This window comes from Myotis daubentonii, chromosome 1, assembly GCF_963259705.1.
Source record: "Myotis daubentonii chromosome 1, mMyoDau2.1, whole genome shotgun sequence".
NCBI classification, from domain to species: Eukaryota; Metazoa; Chordata; class Mammalia; order Chiroptera; family Vespertilionidae; genus Myotis; species Myotis daubentonii.
Window position 1 is genome coordinate 194,014,992 of NC_081840.1, and position 14,495 is coordinate 194,029,486.

The following is a 14,495-nucleotide window of genomic DNA, read 5'->3' on the forward strand; positions in this document are numbered from 1 at the left end:
CTGAGGGGAGATCGGGCAACAGCCTCCACTTGCACCCACTGACGGCGCCAGCCCCACTCACATCCGCTGCTGGTGTTGGCCCCAATCGCTTTGTGCCATCCGCATGTGGGAGCCGCAGTGGCAGGAGCAGAGCTGCTGGCAGACAGGCATCGGGGCTGAAGCAGGAGGGGCCAGGAGAGGGCGCAGACAATGCGCTGAGACCCACCCCTGTGCCCACCGCAGCCTCATGGCCCACAGTTCCTTTCAAGGTGCATGAATCCGTGCACTGGGGCCCTAGTATATATATGATAGAAAGCCTAATACATATAAGATGTTATTTTTTAGAGAAGTTTTATGTTCACAGCAAACTTGAGAGGAAGGTATAGAGATTTTCCAAATGCCCCCTACCCCAACTCATGCATGGCTACCCCCTAATCAGTATCTCCTACCAGAGTGGTACATTTGTTATAATAAATGAACCTACATTGACACATCATTATCACTCAAGTCCATATTTTACATTAGGTTTGTTCTTGCTCTTGTACATTCTATGAGTTTGGAAAAATGTATAATGATACATATCCACAGTTTTAGTATCATACAGAAAACCTTCAGTACCCTAAATTCCTTTGTGCTCTGCCTGTCATTCCCCTTTATAACCAGGATATCACTGATCTTTTTGTTGACTCTACTAGTGACCTGGTGCACAGATTCGTGAATCAGTGGGGTCCCTCAGCCTGACCTGCACCCTCTCGCAATCCGGGAACTCTTGGGGGATTTTGGATAGCTGGTTTTGGCCTGATCCCCACAGGCCCAATTCAGACAGGAGGGAGCCCAATCCTATGTGTTGAGCATCTGTCCCCTAGTGGTCAGTGCGAGTCATAGCAACTGGTCGACTGGTTGTTTAGTTGTTCGGTCACTTAGGCTTTTATATATATAGATAGCTTTGTCTTTTCTGGAAAGTCATATCATTGGACTCATACACTATGTAGCCTTTTCAAATTGGCTACTTTCACATAGTAATATGCATTGAAATTTCTTTTATATATTTCATTGCTTGATAGCTCCATTTTTTGGATGTACCATAGTTTGTTTACTCATTCACTTACTGGAGAACATCTTAGTTGCTTCAAAGTTTTAACAATTTTTCGATAAAGTTAACATATAAATATCCATGTTCAGGTTTTTGTCTATAAATAAGATTTCAACTGATGTGGGTAAATGCCAAGGAGTGTGATTGCTGGATTGTATAAAAATATGCTTAATGCTGTAAGAAACCACCAAACTGTGTTTTGAATTGGCAATACCATTTTTCATTTCCACCAGCAATGTGTGAGTAATCCTTTTGCTCCACGTCCTCGCCAGCATATGGTGTTTTCAGTGTTCTGGATTTTGACATTTGTGATAGTTTTGTGGTAATTTTTCATTGTTATTTTAATTTGCATTTTGCTAATGACATATGATGTGAGTCATCTTCATCTGATTAGTGGCCATCTGTATATCTTCTTTGATAAGGTGTCTGTTAATGTCTTTAGCCCATATTTTAATCGAGTTGTAGGCTTCCTCATTATAGAATTTTAAGTTCTAATAGGTTTAGAGAAGTTAAGACTAGAGGAAAGGCTTCTTTGATAAAATGAAAGAAATTTAACACTAGCTGCCACAAGACTTGAAAAGAAAACTAAGCAGAAGTTGTGCTGTTAATGACCTAGAAAATAAGTTTTAGAAATTAATTTTTTTACTGTAAAATAAATGGAAAGGCATTGAATGGTTTTAAATTGGGAGTGACATGATCACATTTGCATTTTGGGAAGAATTACTTTGAAGTTAGACTGAAATTACATGGTTTTACAATTAGAACAATTAGCCTAAAGTAAAACCATTATGAAGTTTATTATAATTCAGTTGAAAGTATATTTTTACCTTCAAATCTTTTCCCTTAAAATATTGAAACTACTGTATATAGTTTTCTAGCATACAAATATCATCGTAAATAAAATTTCAAATCCTTACTGTGGTCTGCAAGGCTATACATGATCTGTCACCCTCATTCCAGTCATTATTTGAGTTCTTACTGTTTTTTCTTTGCTTTCCTCAGTTCCAGGCACCTGGGCTTCCTTTTCTTGCTTGAAACAAATGATGCACATTACACTTTATGATCTGCGTTTGCTAAAAACTCTACCTGCTTTTCTATTCTACCCAATTTCCACTTGTCTAGCTTCTTCATTCTTTTACTTTTGCACAAATCTCATATTTAAACAAAATCTTCTCTAAGTGTCATTGTTAAAAAAAAAATCTCAATCACCCACAATGCCCATGTTCCTCTCTACTTCATTTTTCTATGTTATTGTCAAATTATATCTGTATTCTTTAAATATAGCACTTCCAAGATACTCATAATTATTTAACACAATTGTCCTTTCTTCAATAATCTTATCTTGAGCTCCATAATTATATACCTCAAATTGTGCATGTCAATAAAAATTTCTAATTAAATCCTAAATATCCTCTAAATTTCTCTGTTGCATAACTTCCAATTTTATTTAAGCCAGTACTTGCCCCACAAACTTCATTTTGTTAAATTAACCTTCTACTATTTGTTAAAATACTACACTTATTAAAAACAGAAATATATATTTATATTTGGTGATGCAAAAAGATATCCAAAGTAAATTGTTAAGTCAATAATTTAGTTATCAGAGTTAATATATATTTATAAACTTGATTTTTATAAACAAAATAATAAATGCAAGTATGCTTTTATAAAATGTTAAAAAATACTTTTCATAGTTTATCCTCTGGGAAACTGGTGCATATGAGAAAAGAACTTTTAGTTGTAGTTTTCATACCTGTAATTGGTTTGCTTTTCTACTATGCACATAGAATAATTTTACAACATGATAAAGTATTAAAAAAATAAGTAAATAGAAAAGATTTTTCATCTGAAATTTAATGTGAGGAGAGACATTTGACACTGCAGGTTTTTGGAGCTTCATGTTCACAAGGTGGCTTTCCCATTATCAACATTTCTCCACCAGAAGAGAAAGCATATTACATTGTTGCCATTCAGTATAAGGTATATCCCAAATCCCAATATATTCCTTCATTTTACATGGATCTTTATTATACAAAGTTTTATAAAAATAGAATAATCTTTAGTATAAAAAATAGAATAATCTTTACTATAAAAAAGTGTCCAACCTTGCAAAATATATGGAATTACAAATGCTAAAGCTTCAGTATGTTACCTAGAAATTGAAATGATAAACACAGCACCATTTACTCTCCCACAGGACAAGATTAATTTCAATAGTGCTTCTGCTTTAAACACCATCAGTATGTGCAAGATTAATCATGTTTCAGTGAGATGTAGTATTGCAATGTTTGATACATATTAATGTCCTCACAGTTGTGGTTATTTATCTTCATATTTAAAAGTTGATGCACTCTGAACATTGGTAATATGCAAAGTCATTGCTCTACGTATAAAATCTCCAATGATGCACAATGGAGCCATTATTTAATATGGGAACTGCATCTTAGACTTATATTATCCTGTACTTATGTAACATCTTTAAATGCTTTACAAAAAATGAGGATTGTTAAATATCTAACTTTATAATATCTGATAAATGACAAACTCAAGAAAAGCAGAGGTACTAATGAGACTGAAAAATATCACTGTTTCATTGCTGAAGAAGCTGTTAATATATTGAATTTGCAAATGTCACCTACTGATGGACATTTGGGTTGCTTCCAAATCTTTCTAAATTTGTCTTTAAAACATAAAATATAAATACTTTTGGCAATCTAACCACATTTAGATAAAAGTAAAATTTTACTTCAATTCTTCCACCATTTTTTTCTCTTCAATTACCATCTAATAATGAAATCTCCACACATATTTATTCCCAAGTCAGACCACACTTCTGAACTTCAAATTTATATAACTACTACATAATTGAATTATCCATTGAATGTCTTATAAATGCCTCAAACAAATGTACCCAAAAGAGTGAGAACTTGTAACCTACCTTCTATTATCATTGTTCTTCTGTTAGTCCCAGTGGAAATCAGCATCATTATTACACAATATTTTTCTCAGACTATAAATTTTAAGGTTCATTCCAGATGACTCTTTTACATCAAATTTTAATTATAGAAATTAACAGTTAGTCTTCCTCGTAAATTCCCCTAGAATCACCTACTTTTTAAAATTACTATTAACATCAAGTTTACATCTTCCTTCGTTTGTGTGAAAGAAATATTCTCCTACCATTTGACCTATATCAATGCTTACTTATCTTTATCATTGCATTGAGAGTCCTCTTTCAGAAACGCAAAACTTGTCTTTCAACTTTGCTTAAATCTTACAGGGATTCAATGTTTGTTTTAGAAGATATTCCAAAATCATTAAAATATTCTATAGGATTTTTAAATTGCCAGGACTTTGCTTAACTTTACAGCCATACCTACCACTTCCTTTTTATTATTGGCATCCATATTGTCATTCTTTCAGTTCTTAATCTTCATCTCTAAAAATAAGTTAAAAATCTCCCAAAGCCCTGGCAACCACCATTTTAATTTCTGTGTCTATACTTCAGTATCATTTCTGAAAAGAGTCTCTACAAAAATCTTACTCAGAAAGAAAATCTACTTTGTACACACAAACTATAACACAGAAGTTTTTGTCATTCTTGCTGTCCAGGTTTTCAATTCTACCTACAAACCCTTGCAAAGTAAGACACATTTATTTCTGACTAGATCCATTGTTATCACTTTTCACAATTTAAAAAGGTATATATTAACTCATTAACTTTTTCCTTCCCAACATATGTTTCATATTTTATAAGTTTCCTTAAAGGAACTTCATAAAGACATGCACAAATCAAAAGAACACAGCTCAATTACCTGCACACACCCACATAGCCATGACCTAAATCAAGAACTGCATCCTCTGAGTATCCTGCTCATCACCACTTATTCCAAAAGGGTATCCACTATGCTGACTTTAACACAATGATTGATTTTTGCTTATCTTTTGAACTGTGTATCAAAGAAAGCATATGACTTTTATGAATCTAATCTCCATTTTTCCATACTATATTTTGAGTTTCATCCATCATGTTACATGTATATGTAACTTGTTCATGCTCATTGTCATATAAAGGTTCACTGTATGAATATACTACATGTGTCTGTCCATTCAACTGTGGATAAAACTTGCATTATTTCCTGTTTGTGCTTCCTACAATGAGTTGCTATTCATATTTTTTGTTCATATATCATGGAAAATATCCATAAGAGATCTCTTGAATTGTAACAAGAAATGCAATTACTTCTTATGTAATATACATAAATTAAGCTCGAAAGATGCTGTTAAGAAATTTACCACATTAGTTTAAAAATTACACTTTCACCAAAAATGCATGAGCATTTTTTTGCTCCATATCTGACCAACACTTGTCTGTTTTAAAAAATGTAGTCATTCTCAAGGTGTGTTAAAGTATTGTATTTTGAATAAAATTAGCCTTTTCATAATGACTGATTTAGTTGAATGCTGTTTCATACTTATTGGATTATAGATAAACTTTTCCGAGATGCCTTTTTTCTTATTTAGTCATTTGCCTTCTGCTTTTTGTCTTTTTGATATGAATTTTTCTTGGGCCTACATATTGCAATATATTCACCCACTCTGTGTTTGGTCCTTTCATTGTCTTAATAGTGCATTATCATAAACAGAGTTTATTAACTTCAGTGTAACAGGTCTATTATTCCCAACTTCTGTCTTTTTCAAAAAATGTTTAGCTAACAAAATCTTGTGATGCTTTGCCTTTCATATTAGGTCTACCGTATAGTGGGTTTGTTAATGCTGACATTCAATATGTTCCTATGGGTATTCAATTATTCAGAACCAGTTTTTTCAGAAAGATTATCTTTTTAATTTCAGATTTTATGTCACCTTCATACTTAGAAATCATATGTCTGAAAGAAAAGCAAATCTGTAGAAATATTACGAGGAAATGTTAGGTAGAGACAATTTAAAATCCAGTTTGTGAGTACATTTTGACCCAATTTATATAAAAATGTGAACTATCCTACTCTTCACAAAAAGTGATCATTTTGCCACATAGAGTTATACCATAGTATTGATTTATTGTTAGTGTATATATTACAATTACCTTGGTTACTACATGTTTCTCAGTGTAGCATAATTTATCTATCTTCTTTGAAGTATAAGTTGTAACATTTTTATTGGAGTGAGTGTGTTTCAGATAAAAATAGAGTGTAGTTTTGCTTTTGGCATGACCCTGTCATTTGAGAAAACATTACATTTTAATGACATATAATTTAAAATGCCTCTAGGTGTGAGTTGAAAATATTTTTTAAAGTAATTACTTACCAGAGGTTGTCAGAGCACTTGTAGAGTATCAACCTTCTTCGGGGCAGATATTTGAGACTACTTGAATTGAATTAACACTTCTATCATTAATGTTTGATGGGAGACCATAGTGAAAAAGATGGATGCTTATATAATTGACATCCTTAACATTTAGAGCTGAATAGTTAAATGCCAGGAACATAATTCTGAGTAAAATGTCAGGACCTAACTTAATAATATTTAATGAGGTAGTATGAAAGGAATGAATAGAAGTTATTTTCTATTATTAAAATAAGCTTAATTATCCCCATATATCACTACAAACTTTTTATTCATATTATTATTTCTAAGAATAATGTGTCTCTAATACTCAGCTTCCACCAGTCCAGAGATATCAACCATCCTTCTGATTTGCATGATTGTAAAATACTTCATTCAAAACGTAGACAGCAATTGTACTTGGTCAGCTAAATATTTTACTTTATTACAATTGGTACAGTATCTAATCTTGCTATATTTTGGTATTTTTTTATTCTTGGTCAACAGATCAATTCTTTTCTCATTAAATGATATACCAAATAAAGTTAACTTATATTTGTAGAACTAGTAGGTATATACAAAAATAAAAACATATAATGCTAAAATAATATCCTTTAAAAGTTATTAAGAAAATTAAGCATTAATTAGCATGGTTGACAAATAACTGAATGATAGGTAACTATAGTACATACCAGTGTGGTTGCTTAATTTTTACTAATAATTCCTTGAAAATGAAGGACAAGTGTTTCAAATATAAGTGACTTCATCTTTAATTAATAATAAAATGGTGTTTTGAAGAGTATACATTAAAGAAAAAAACAAACAGGTTTTGGAGGGTATTTTAGATGATACTTTTTTAAAAATTGTTACTCACTATATATCCTGAGCTACAAGAAACTTGGGGCAGATTATAGTTCATCTGGTCATTTTGTTGAGTCTCAAATCTGCCATTATAATCTTTATCTCTATAAGAATAAAATAGGCTACAGGTGGTAGTCAAGCTTACATTTAACCATGCCCATCAATGTAAAGGAAGTTCTTGATGAGGATTCCTAGTTTAGGTAATGAATTATGTTCTCACTTTAGACTATACAGGAAAGACTTGTCAAGATTACCCATGGAATTTGAGACTATAGTGACAAATATCTTTGAGGCAGTCCAAGATATCAGCTTGCATTGAGTAGTTCTAAATAGTCATCTTTTCTACTTCTATCAAGGTTTACAAAAAAGTTAAGAAATCTTCTGAGAGTCAGTGTTTCCTTTAATAGTATTAGTATAGTATTTTTACAGTAATGCCTATCTAATTTAACACCAGAGAAACTTCCAGTGACTGCAGAGGTCAAAACCATTGGCGGGATAGTTATTTTTTCACTCACAAGAGTATGTAGCAGATTTTCCAAAAGGCTGCAGAATGAGTGATATTGCCACAAACTGAAGGCAAAAAGACATATAAAGTCACTTGCCTTCATTAAGCAATTATTAAGGACATTTGCTGAAATATAAAACAGTCATTATTTTAACCTTCTTTTGCTTTAGAAGAAATGATTGTTTTACTAAAGTATGTTATTTATGCAATGGGTCCATTATTGTTATTTAGTGAGTTAATATTTTTCTGATTTAGTTACTAATATAAATGTTAATACATCTACCATATGAATAAAAATACTTTGAACACTCAATACTAAGATTGTGAAGAGCTCCTAAGAGCAAATAATTTGAGAACAACTATTTTATAGCATCATTAATGATTGCATTGTTATTATTATAATTGTTATTGGTATTTCAAGTATCTTCTCCCTACCTCTGCAATATTGGAGAGCTAGTATTTTTTCTTAGGATGTTCAAATACTTCCTTACTATAGGAAGTATGATAACTAGGGTTTCCAACTCCTTTACATTTCTAGAAAAATCCTACACTGCAAATGGTCCCTATAATTCATGGAATATTCTATATTTTTAGCCCAATTAGTTGTATCACTTAATTACACAAGAAAACTACTCATGTATAGTACTTTACCAAAACATTTCCCAGTGTCAACAAAATGGCAATCAGGATATTATTTTTCCCTTTTCTGTAAGCACATTTTGGGCAAAGGAAATGCTATCTCATTGCATATGCAAAACATAGTACATTTTCTGGAAAGAGTACCTGCTCAAGTATTTGATGAGTTAATAAATGGCACTTTTGGCAGAAATATATGCACATTTGACTATTAGTTTTCAGTTATCCTGAATTTGTTAACCTCACGTAGGTCATATTTACACTATTGCACTATTCTTCTTTTTTTTTTTTTTTTACATCATCTTGTTTTATGTGTGTTTCTATTTAAAGACATCTTAGTTAATATATATTACTTATTTATTAACATTGAATTCATGGCCTACAGTGCTAGAGCTCATTCCTTAAGGAAGCTTATCTAACAGATGCATTATTTCCATAAGGCGTAGCCCAGATGAGTGTCGGGGTCCAGCTCCAGCAGGTCCAGGGGTTCCCAAAGGTGTGGATGGAGTCGGTGAAGAAGGAATGACACAGAGGCAGCATTCAGTTGACCAGCATGGTTGGGTTCTCTCGCCTGGTTCTATCCAGGATCTCCAGGCAGGTTCTGTCTGCACTATTCTTTTAAAAGACATGTCTGTATCTGTCATTTCCCTTACCACTTCAATGTATTAATCACCTATACAAAAAATAATTTTCAAAATTTAAATGAGTATTTCAAATCATTAAAATAATTTTGTTACCTTATTACTTTCTAAAGGAAGTAAAAATTTCTTTGTAGGGCATTCAAAGTATTTTATTATCTGGTTAAATTTAACCCTCATAATATACAGTTTTGTTTATAATCCTTTTTATTCTAGTAATTCTATAACATTTAATTTGAACTGACTTTAACCATCCTTGTTGGGTCTAAATGTACATGTGTTGGATGAATCTATATATATAAAAGCCTAAGCAACCAGCCTGCAGGGATCAGGCCCAAACTGGCTCTCTGACATCCCCCAAGGGGTCCCAGTTTGCAAGAGGGTGCAGGCCAGGCCAAGGGACCTCACTGGTGCACAAATCCGTGCACTGGGCCTCTAGTTTTATAATAATATGGCTTAATCAAATGTTGTTATATACTTCTTTGTTATATACTATTTTGTTTTATCTTCTCTGTGTAGTGCATTTTACCTGGGTTTTGAATTTACAATGAAATAAATCAAGAATGAGAAAGTTAAATCATATTTTAGTTTCTTATTACTGCTAATCTTTCAGTGAATATAAAGTCCTTAACATATAACTTCTATATGTACATAACTTCTGTATTGGTCCTTTCATTTGTTATTTATATAATACTAGAGGCATGGTGCATGGATTTGTGCAGCCGTGGGGTCCCTTGGCCTGGCCTGTGGGGATTGAGCCAAAAACGATCTCTGGGTCCAGGGTGCGGGTGAGGCAGATTAGGGGCCACCAGTGCCCCAGCCAACCTAACCCATGGCCAATTCCGTGAGGATTCAGGCTCCCTCCTCTACTGGTCAGAGTGTCTGCCCCCTGGTGGTCATTGTGCATCACAGCTACCAGGCAAATGGTCGAATAGTCAGATGATCTCTTAGGCTTTTATATAGAGAGTTATTAATTTTGTTAATTAGGAGAATAACTAAATAATTTATTATCCCATCCATATATTTTCATTAAATTTCTAATGATTTTGTATCCCAAATGGTTTCTGACCTTTTTAAGAACATTGAAAGCAGGTACAATGCAATCCCTTTTTTATTAGACTACCTAGCCAGAGAGAGGTGAAATTGATTATAGTTGCACTAATTTTATTCGATGACAATTTAAATGTCTGAACTTTATTATACCATGCCAAAAAATAGTATTCACTTTGAAATTTAAACTTAAATTCTATGAAGTCAGATTTGTTGTTTTATTAATTCATTGCCTTTGTTTTCTTAGCAACCATCTTTAATTGGGAATATTGGGAAGATGTTTTATAAAATGTTTGACTGACTCCTGCTGCTATGTTTTATGGAATTTAGGTTCTTATGATTTGCATAGCATCAATAAGTGTGATTTAAAATATCACAATGATATAGTCAGCATATTATAACTTTTCTTAGGAAAGCATACCAAATAAGAATATTTAATTTTATACACACAGCATGTTTTTCCTCTTTGCCTAGTTCCTCCCTAATCCATTTTAAAACATGTGACTTGTGAGTATGGTAAGCTTTTAAAAATATATATATATATACATATATAATATATATATATATATTATGTATATATATATATAATATATGTATATATATATGTTTTCTATTTCCTGGTATTTATATCCAAGATTTAGCATATTTTTGATTATAACTTAGAATATATCATTTACTTCCAGAATTAATCTTCTTAGACAATAATGTTTAATATTCATCATGCTAAGATTCAGCTCATTTATTATTTCATTATCATTACTTATTTTCTAATTAAAAATTACATTTTTTACAATAGTTCTATTTACTATTTCAACTTCTATTTGAATAAAATAATTGTTACAAACTTATTGTCATAACAATTAATTCCCTGTATGTTTTACTTACAACTTTGAGAACAAAGTATATGTAATATACAAATAATATTTTCTTTGATCTCTATACATGTTATGAAAATGCTAAAATTAAATTAGTATAGGGATCTTTTAAATAATTTATTTACCTGGAATATCTATTTGATATTCTTAAAATTTTGGAAGTATCAAAACCTTACAATTTTTAAAAACTATTTAATTTATAGAATGTTACAATGAGAATCATACATAGTGTTCTTTCATTACTGAGGACAACTTCAACACTTACACTTTATCCTTGATGGCCAATCATCTGTCCGCTCCCCCTTCCCCAAAACACAGACACACACCCCTACCTACACATCCAAGTTTTTATTATATGGCTTGGAGATTTTTTCTTTGTTATTTTTATACTTCTAATTTTATTAATTATAAATTAATAATTAATTTACAAAGTAAAATGGAAAACAATTTATTAATTTATAATTAATAAATAGAAAATAAAGAACAAAACAAAGAATAATTTTTAAAAAGGCGTGCACAGAGGAACAACCATATAATGACACCGCAAGAAGGCAACTGTCCACCAGCCAAGGAAAGTGACTCAAGAGAAACCAAATAGCCTGACATCTTAGTTTTGGACTTCTAGGTTCCAGAATTCTAAAGACCCAGAGGCAGGTTCCAATTCCACAAGCAGGATCAACTGAAAAGCAAAATTCAGAAATGTCAGATAACCTCCAAGAGCTGCTGCCTATCTCTGAGAGATCTGCCGTCATAGAAAGAGGGAGAAATAAACAAGTTCACTGTTGATTTCAAAATCCTGAGTGATATACTAGTATAGAAAGTTATGAAAGAGAATATAGAGAACAGTATCCAGGCTTGGAAAACAATATTTTGGGAGAAGAACCCAATGAGTTTACTAACAGTTTAGGGATAAAGGTTATCTTGAAACTGTGTCCAACAGGGAAAGAAACAGTAGAGTTTCTTAGCAAAGTTCTCAACTGTATGAGGACTAGCCAAGATTATTCATTAAATTTATCACCTTTACTGACTCAACTCTGGATTAAATAGAGACCACCATTCCACAGGACATTTGGTGGAATTTGGGTGGATCCCACACCTCAAGTTATCCTATATAATAAAAGGCCAGCCACCACAAGCGTAATGACCAGAACAACCAGAGATCAGAGCCACCATGGCCTTTCGCCAGGCTGGCGCTGCCCCCAAGCAAGCAGTTAGGGGCAATCAGGCAGGCAGGCTAGAGGTTAGGGGGGTCAGGTAGGCAGATCAGCAGTTAGAGGTTATCAGGTCGGTAGGCAAGTGGTTAGGGGTGATCAGATATGCAGACAAGTGGTGAGGGGCAATCAGGTAGGCAGATGGCCCCTCACCAGGCTGGCCCCACCCCCAAACAAGGGGTCAGGGGTGATCAGGTAGGCAGGCAGAGTGGTTAAGGGTGATCAGGTAGGCAGACGACACCTCACAAGACTGGCCATGCCCCTCAGCAAAGAAAGAGGGAGGCCCAGGCCACTGGCAGTGACTCTGAGGCAGGTGAGCAGCTGGCCAGCAATTGCCTCCCAGAGGGAGGCCCAGACTAACCAAGCCATCATACCCTACACCTGTTGCCTGCAGAGGTGGGGGGGGGGGCAGCACTGCACAGATGGCAAGCAGTGGACCAGCTGCCTGCAGCCTGGGGAAAGAAAACCCCGATAGGCCCTGATCTCAGGCCAGGCCTAGGGACCCTGCCTGAGGGGGTCCCAGATTGTGAGAGGGTGCAGGCCAAGCTGAGGGACCCCCCCAAGTGCACAAATTTTTGTGCACTGGCTTCTAGTTAGTATACAACTATAAGGTTCTGCTGACACTGAATCCAACCAAGGCATCTTCTGATGTGGACTTCAGTCAGTCACCATCATAATTGGTGTCCATGAGATACAGAAAAGGTTGCCCCTGAAGGGAGTCATTAACAACCTTTTGAGTCACATGACCTAAAAACCCTCAGTTGAAAGGACTTTTCTACTGGGGCCTTTCCTGTATGGGAGCCAATATCCATGCATTTCAATTTTCCATCTCTAAAAGAAACAGCAATGAAACACGGACCCAACTAACTGAAAACACTAGTTCTGAGGTAGAATTTGCCCACCAGCTTCCAGGGATCATTAGTACAATTGAACAGGAGACTATCAAAGTCTCATTTTCACGTGTGTGTGGAGATAGCATATTCCAGGCAGCCAGGGCTCTTTACCGGAGCCTTTGCATTGTCCAAGGTCTTGTTGACATTCCCATCTTTTCAGAAGACACCTCTTTTGAGTGGGACGCTCATGCTGCTCATGCCATACCCAGAGATACAGTGGGGAAATGCTATATGTAGAATACTTGGAAGGAAATCCAGAAACAGGGCTTGACTTGCCAAAGCTGGTGTACCATGTGCAAAATGATGGTGCCACTGTAGATATTCCTGAGGCTCCTCATCCAAAATCTTGTATCTGTTGGTACATACCCTATATTATAAAAGGCTAATATGCAAATCAACCGAACAGCAGAAGTATCAGTCGCTGCAATGCACACTGACCACCACGGGTCAGACGCTTAATGCAGGAGCTCTCCCCTGGTGGTCAGTGCGTTCCCACAGGGGAAGCAACACTCCTCCAGAAGCTGGACACATGGCTGGTGAGCGTAGCAGTGGTGGCAGGAGCCTCTCCCACCTCCACGGCAGCACTAAGGATGTCCAACTGCCGGCTTCAGTTGGAAATCCCCCAAGGGCTCCTGGACTGTGACAGGGCATAGGCCATCAGTTGGAAATCCCCCAAGGGCTCCTGGACTGTGACAGGGCATAGGCCAAGCTGAGAGACTCCACACCCCCACCCTGAGTGCATGAATTTCATGCACTGGGCCTCTAGTCTATATATAAAAGGCTAAATGAATAACCAGAAGTCCAACAGATGGGCCGGTACATATGATGTGCACTGACAATTTAAAAATAAACGTTGACTCGTGCATGTGTGATACATACAAAGCACTTGCTGGTGCCAATCACATGTGTGTGTTTTGATCTGACATTGTTGATTGTGAATTTGGTTGTTTTTGTTGACATTCTCAAGCTGAAAGAGAGCAGCATCCTCTACAGAATATGTCTGAAGACCAATATGTCTGAATGGCAATTCATAAATTAAAATTGAAAGTGGGTGCCATCATCAGGCTACTGAGAAATCTTAACAGTAAATAGGGTCTTTGTAATGGTACTAGATTTATTATCAAAATATTACAACCTAACATAATCGGAGCTGAAGTATTAACAGGATCTGCAAAAGGAGAGGTTGTTCTGATTCCAAGAATTGATTTGTCCCCATCTGACACTGGCTTCCCATTTAAATAATTTGAAGACAGTTTCCTGTGATGCCCCCATTTGCAATGACTATTAATAAATCATAAGGACAAACTCTAGACAGAGTAGGAATATTCCTACCTGAACCCATATTCAGACATGGTCAGTTATATGTTCTTTCTCTTGAGTTCAAAGAGTGTGTGATGTTAAAGTTAAAATTGTAAATACTTCATCACAA

At 34.8% G+C, this 14,495-nt stretch overlaps 1 pseudogene; it reads left to right on the forward strand.

The window, feature by feature from the left end:
* LOC132240580 (inositol polyphosphate 1-phosphatase-like) overlaps positions 1-13,452 on the forward strand; it is an 83,432-nt pseudogene extending 69,980 nt beyond the window's left edge.
* The last annotated feature ends 1,043 nt before the right edge of the window (positions 13,453-14,495 follow it).